This window comes from Primulina tabacum, chromosome 2 (assembly GCF_025594145.1).
Source record: "Primulina tabacum isolate GXHZ01 chromosome 2, ASM2559414v2, whole genome shotgun sequence".
In the NCBI taxonomy this organism is placed as follows: domain Eukaryota; kingdom Viridiplantae; phylum Streptophyta; class Magnoliopsida; order Lamiales; family Gesneriaceae; genus Primulina; species Primulina tabacum.
The window spans coordinates 31274506-31281402 of record NC_134551.1 but is presented as its reverse complement, the minus strand read 5'-3'; positions in this window follow the sequence as shown (position 1 = coordinate 31281402).

The following is a 6897-nucleotide window of genomic DNA, read 5'->3' as shown; positions in this document are numbered from 1 at the left end:
GAATAATGCAAAGGAAATCGAGTTTCATGTCAAACTTTACACAAAAACGTATACACAAGCAAGATCAAATGATGAACATGGAAATACATATTTTTCAGTATACCTATGGCGTGAATGAGTAGAAAACGAGATACAAGCATGCCTTGATGATTTTATGACCGAAATCTTGAAGAAAAGCGTGTCGGGAAAGCACCGAAGAAGCGGGGAGGAGACTTGTTGAAGGAACTATGGCGAATCGAAATGTGCAGCAATATTGCTGCTGGTTTTGCACATAAAAAGCTGGTGTTTGGAGGGTAGGGCGGCTGCTAAGTGTAGGGTTAGGTTTAGGGTGAATTAGTGTAATATTTAAATACATAACCAAGTGCTAATGGGCCATAATTTAAATTTTAAAAGGATTTAAAAGGTTTTGAGCCCATTAAGCTTAAAAATAAACCCAAAAAGTCAAAACACACTCCCAAAAATATTTTTTAGGTATGTTTTTGAAAATATTGCCCGAGCATTCACAAAGTCCTCCGAATCGCAAAAAAAGTACTATGAATCTAGGACTGAGCTTGCCTTTATTACCAAATCTCATCACATCCTTCATCGGTGCGACCTTCACAAACACATGATCCCCTACGGCAAACTCCAGATCTCGGTGCCGCTGATCTGCATAACTCTTTTGACGGCTCTGAGCGGTCCTCATCCTGTCCTGAATCCTGACTACCAACTCTGTGGTCTGCCTGACAATATTCGGACCCAATTCTGCCCTCTCTCCTACCTTGTCCCAATACACTGACAGCCTATACTTCCTCCCGTACTGTGCCTCAGATTGAGTCATGTCGATCGACGCTTGATAAATGTTGTAGTACGTGAACTCCACAAGAGGAAACATCGGCGCCCAACTGCCCTTGAAGTCATTCATGCAAGCTTAGAGTAGGTCCTTCAGAATCTGAATCACCCTCTCTGACTGTCCGTCTGTCTGAGGATGGAAGGCAGTACTGAATAGTAATTTAGTACCCAACTCCTAATGCAGACTCTTCCAGAATGCAGACGCGAACATCAGATCTTGTCTGACACGATGGACACTGGAATCCCGTGTAGTCTGACTTTCTCTCTGATGTACAGCTGTGCGTACCGAGCCATGGTGAAAATCTTCTTGATCGGTAGAAAGTGAACTGATTTGGTGACCCGATCAACTATCAGCCTTATGGCATTATATTCTCTAGTAGTCCTCGGAAGCCTTGTCACAAAGTTCATGGTGATATTCTCCCATTTTCACTCGATAATAGGGAGGGGTCTCAACTTCCCTGCAAGTCTCTGATGCTCCGCCTTGACCTGCTGACTTGCCAAACACTTGGAGACGAATCACAGAACAACTTGATTCATGCCCGGCCTCAAATAAAGAGTCTGCAGATCCTTATACATCTCTGTACTCCCTGGATGGATGGATTACGAGGTGCTGTGGGCCTCGCTCATGATATCTGCTCTAAAGGAATCATTGTCAGGAACTTAGAGACGGTCTCTATATCTGAATATGCCGCCCACATCTGTATACAGTCCATGGCCCTTAGCCTTGTCCCTCTATCTCCACTTCTACAACTGCTTGTCAGAAGTCTGCCTTCCCGAATTATATCTCACAATGTCGACCGTAGTGTTAGAGTAACAAGATTTGGGGCATTGCCCCTGGCATAAATTGCAAGCTCAAGTCTATGAATCTCCACCTGTAGTGGTCTCTGTACCGACAAATGAGCAATCACTCTTTGCTTCATGCTCAGAGCGTCTGCAACCACATTAGCCATACCCCGATGGTAGCTAATGTCACAGTCATAGTCTTTCACTAGCTCTAGCCATCTCCTCTATCACATGTGTTATTTCTTTCTTTGTGAAGAAGTACTTCAGGCTTTTGTGATCAATGAAAATCCTGCACTTCTCCCCATACAGATAGTGTCTCCAAATCTTCAGGGCAAATACCACTGCTGCTTGCTCGAGGTGATGATTCGGATAATTTTACTCATGGACCTTCACCTGTCTGGATGCGTAGGCTATAACTCTGCCATGCTGCATTAGAACTGCGCCTAAACCGAGCTTCGAAGCATTTGTGTAAACCACGAACTCTCCCTGCCTTGATGGCATAGCTAGAACTGGTGCAGTGGTCAATGCTTGCTTCAATCTGTCAAAGATCCCCATATAAACTTGTCATTCTTCTTCGTCAAGGCGGTCAACAGCACCGCAATGGAATGTTGAATTTCCTTAATTTCTTTCATTATCTATGACATGTTGTTCTGAATGTCCTGAATTTCTTCAAGTACTAAGTCCATTTCTGAGGATGAACGAGGAGATACAGATCCAGATGTCCTTGGTTCTTGTTCGTTGGTAGTTTGATCAAAGACTACCAAAGACCTGTCAGAAACTTTCGTTTCATCATGTATCATCTCTCGTAGATTCTGGGGAGGAGAAAAGATAGTAGGAGGATACAATGAAGAAGATGGTTCTTCAGTTTGTTGAACTATTGGTACATCAGTTTGCATATTTTCAGCTGAAACTGAGTTCAGTTGAGCCTCTTCTGTAGAGCTAAGAACTGCCTGTTCAGGTACAACCACCGACTGAACTGGTTCAAAAAGTACCTCAAAATTAGCCATTTCGGCTTGTTCTTCAGTTGCTTCTGTAACGTACCGTACTTTTTACTACTAAAATTTGCGGAAGAATTAAAAATTTTCTTAAACAAAATCGTGAACATTCAAAATTTGATAAAATAAACTGTACGTCTCAACAAAGCTCTAAAATAGAGTTTGACAAAAGTATTTGAACATTTTCTTAAAGACTTAAAAACAAGGCGGTCCTCAGGTTTAGCCTCCCGCTCAGTCCAAGCCTGCTCCTTGGTCCCCACCTCTTGTCTCCTTATAAACATCCTCACCTGAATCGATCATGTCTAGTGAGTCTAAAAACTCAACACGTATAAACTGGAAGTTACAAGTACTACATAATAAGATCACATGCAACTTTAAAATAGGACATACATACTTTAAACTTGAACTTGCAAGATAAAACTTGAACATACGTACATACATGCTTAGACGTGCCATAAACTTTTGTTAAACATGCTTGCATACTTGAACATACTTAAACATACATAGCTTCATCATTTTGCGTAGAGGCGTGTTTCAAAGCAAGTGACCCATAACATAATCGCCTGATCAGACTAAACCACAGTACTGGGATGACAGGGACGTATCCACTGCCACATACATGAGATCCCCGTTCAGAATTTAACGGGCTGATTGGTCCATGTTCATGATTTAACGTTTTTCAATCTCGATATAAACCCGTTCATTATTTAACCGGCGGATTTGTCCCCGTTCATAATTTAACGCTTTCCAATCCTAAACATAATTTGGTCACAAGACATTTAGCATACTTCAAAAACTCAAAATATTTTTTTTGCACGTCAACATACTTACTTGGCGTTGAGGGATTCGTTGGACTTCGGTTGGGGCCGTTGCTGCAAATACTAACATGAATTCAAATTCTTAACTTGCATAACTTAGACGTAGGTATTCGTGCTTACCACTGAATTCAATAAATAACTTAAGACATTCTATAACACTCGGGACTTGACCTCATTTAAATCATCGTACTAACCCAAAACATGAAACTCCAAGACAAAATAAGATTTCCCAAAAATATGGAGTACACGGACCCCGTGCATGGGTCCGGGTAGGGGTCTGTGTAGGTGCGCAAAAAGGAATACTCGGGAAGAAGAAGGGACACGGACCCCGTGCCAAGGTCCGGCTCCGGGTCCGTGTAGACTCGATAAAATTTGTCGTGCAAAAGGGGAAAGGCACGGACCCCGTGCCCTAGTCCGTGAGGGGGTCTGTGTAGGCTCGGAAAATTGACATTGAGAAGAAGACAAAGGCACGGACCCCGTGCCCTGGTCCGTGTGGGGGTCCGTGTACTTGCGGGAAATGCAAACTCACGAAAATTTAATACATGCGATGCTTACCATTCTAGACTCGATTGTACGGACCATGAATCAAAACCCCGAGACCCATCCTAGCATGCCATAACATCGAACCAAATTCGTACAAGCTCCCACAATAACGACGTCCACCCTGCGACACGTACAATTCAAAACGTGGCAAATGACACCAAATCGATTTCTACGACTTCTAATGCATTCGAGTGCATATCGACACTAAAGGACATATCAAATAAAAACCCAACATAATACTAATCTTACCTAGACGCAGCAACGATCACCCGTCGATTCCCAACGAAGCCTGCAACAATAAAATCTCGAGAACGCATCAATACATAATTTTCTGAAAAACGCAGTTTGAGTAGTCCCACAAAAAACGTCATAACTCACTCGATTTTTATTCAAATATTTCTAATTTACTATCAAATCGAAGGTATAAAAAATTTTTAGAATTTTTGTGTTGTAAGTTTTCTCAAAATCACAACCGAAAAGTCGCAGCATTTAAAAAGACAATAAACACGAGTTTTCAGATCTAAAAATTATCCCAAAACTGATCCAAACCATTTTCTGCTCAAACGACGAACGTCACACATGAATTTTTACGTATAAAAATAACACGACACATAATATGACGAGATTGATGCAGAAATAACAGAATATACGTGCATTTTGATGATAAACTTTACCGAAACGGCGATACCGAAGTGGAGATAGTGTGAGGATTGATCTGGGACGAACGTGGCGCTAAAATATTTGAAGAAAACACACGAAAATTTGCTGGAAAATGGAGAGGGGAGGGGCGGCTGCAAGGGTTCTTAGAAAGCTAGGTTTTCTCCTCTCAAAAATAATAAAATCTGAATAATGAAGTGTGTGTGTGTTAATCGGTTTTTAGTGTGTGTAAAAACATGTAAGTGTGTGTGATTGTATAAAACGTGTTTGTGTGTGTTTTAATTAGGAGAAATTATAGCTAATTTAACTAATTAAAATACTAATTAAAGGTTAACACACACTAATTTAATCAAACTCTTTAATTAAGATAATTACACACCAATTTTAAAAGTTTTAAACTCTTAAATCCACTAAATAATTGAATTAGGATTTAAAATGCTTATTTAAAAATGCCCCAATCTCAACTTAAAATAAAATACCACAATTTAGATTACCAAAATCGTCACGGGTCTTTTCCTCGATCCCGCTTCGAATAGTCGCCTGAAACATGAAACTCGAAAAACATTTTAACGTGAATCATTTAAACATAATTAATTTATAATAATGCATTTAAATAAATCATGCACTACTAAGACTCGTTTTAAAATTAAATAAATGCTTTAATAATTAAATAAATGCATGGGTTATACGTGTACTGAATTTGGGCACTACAGCTTTAGTTTGAACATCTGCTTGTTTTTCAGTTGATGCAACATCTTCAGCTGTTCTGACTGTTTCAAGCTGAATGTCATTCGTAACTGACTCGATGACCTCATCTAGATTTGCCAATATCAATTCAGCTTCAGAGTAAAGCTGTGGATTATCAGTAGGAGGTGCAGAAATTGGTGATGTTGGAGCAACTAAAGTTGAAGGAACAGTTGCTTTTTGAGAAGAACTAGCAACGTCCTGAGGAGACTCTTGAACTGAATCTTCAGTTGAGAAGTCTTGAGTGGCTGCTGGGATGATTAACTCTTGATCCATTTCCCAATGTTTGATTTCCATTTGTAGTCTGATAAGATCCATTTCCAGTTGAGCATACACTGCTTTATCATTTAATACGATTGGACTGGTCGGATCAAAGTTTTGCCGCAGCTTAGCAACTATCTTCTGTAGTCTCTGTACTCTCAAAAGATCGAAAAAATACTTCTTCTTTTCAAGAACTTGAATAATGGTCGATACCTTTACTATCTTCATCACCACTTTTTCAATATCAATAAACCTCCTCAGTTTGGATTTCTTCTGAAGTTCTTTGGCAAATACATGAGTCCTGAATTTGACCCATTCATCAAAACTTTTGAGCTTCTATGCGGAAAATTCATTAATCTCCTGCCAAACGAGATCAATGTGTGTCTGTATAGCATTTGTAGGTCTGGGCTCTTCTTGCATCTTTTCTTTGCCTTTTGGATCAGTCTAGATATGCGGAATGCTTAATCCTGAAGTAGTTTAATCGATACCTTCTCTGATCACTACACTTTTTGGTCTGGCAAAAGGTAAAGAACTATATCCAGAGATTTTGATCAGTGGAGCCATAAATTCAACAAGCTTCTTCTTGTCACTAGATTCAGTGACTTTCTTCTGTAGCAGAATCTAGGATAGAGGTAACTAATCATCAGTTGAGGGTTCAGCTGGGATTTCTTTCAAAGGGACACCCTTGATGATGGGCTGTTGAGTTTCTGATACAGTCACCCTATCAGTTGGAATAGTGCCAACTATGGCAGCAGACTTGGTCTTCAAAGTCCGTGGTTTTTTGATGATCTTTGGAGATTGGGTCTTCTCATATTCAGATTCAGTTACAATCAACTTGCGTTTGATTGTCTTTTTCTGAACAACTTTCTTCTTTTGGACTGATTTGGGAGCTTGTTCAGTCCCAATCTCCTTCTTGATCTTCAAGAATTGTTCAGGAGACATTTTCAACTTTGATTTTTGTGGCTGAACATTTTTGGCGTTGAAGATTTTCAGTTTTGATGATCTCTCTGAATCATCAGCCACCAGTCCTTTGACTTTCATCAAATAACTCAGCTGCACTGCGAATCCTTTGGACTGCTTGGTTGATTGAAACATATTCCTCAAGATATTGAAGATAAGATGCTTCCAGTTCAGGCTTCGACCAGCCATAATAACAGTAATGGCCTGAAATATCTGCAAGGTTCGTGCAGAAAATGATCCTGCCTTTGCTAATAGCCCCTTGGCTACAATATCAGCCAGCAACTGAGCTTCTGGTTTCAGTTCCT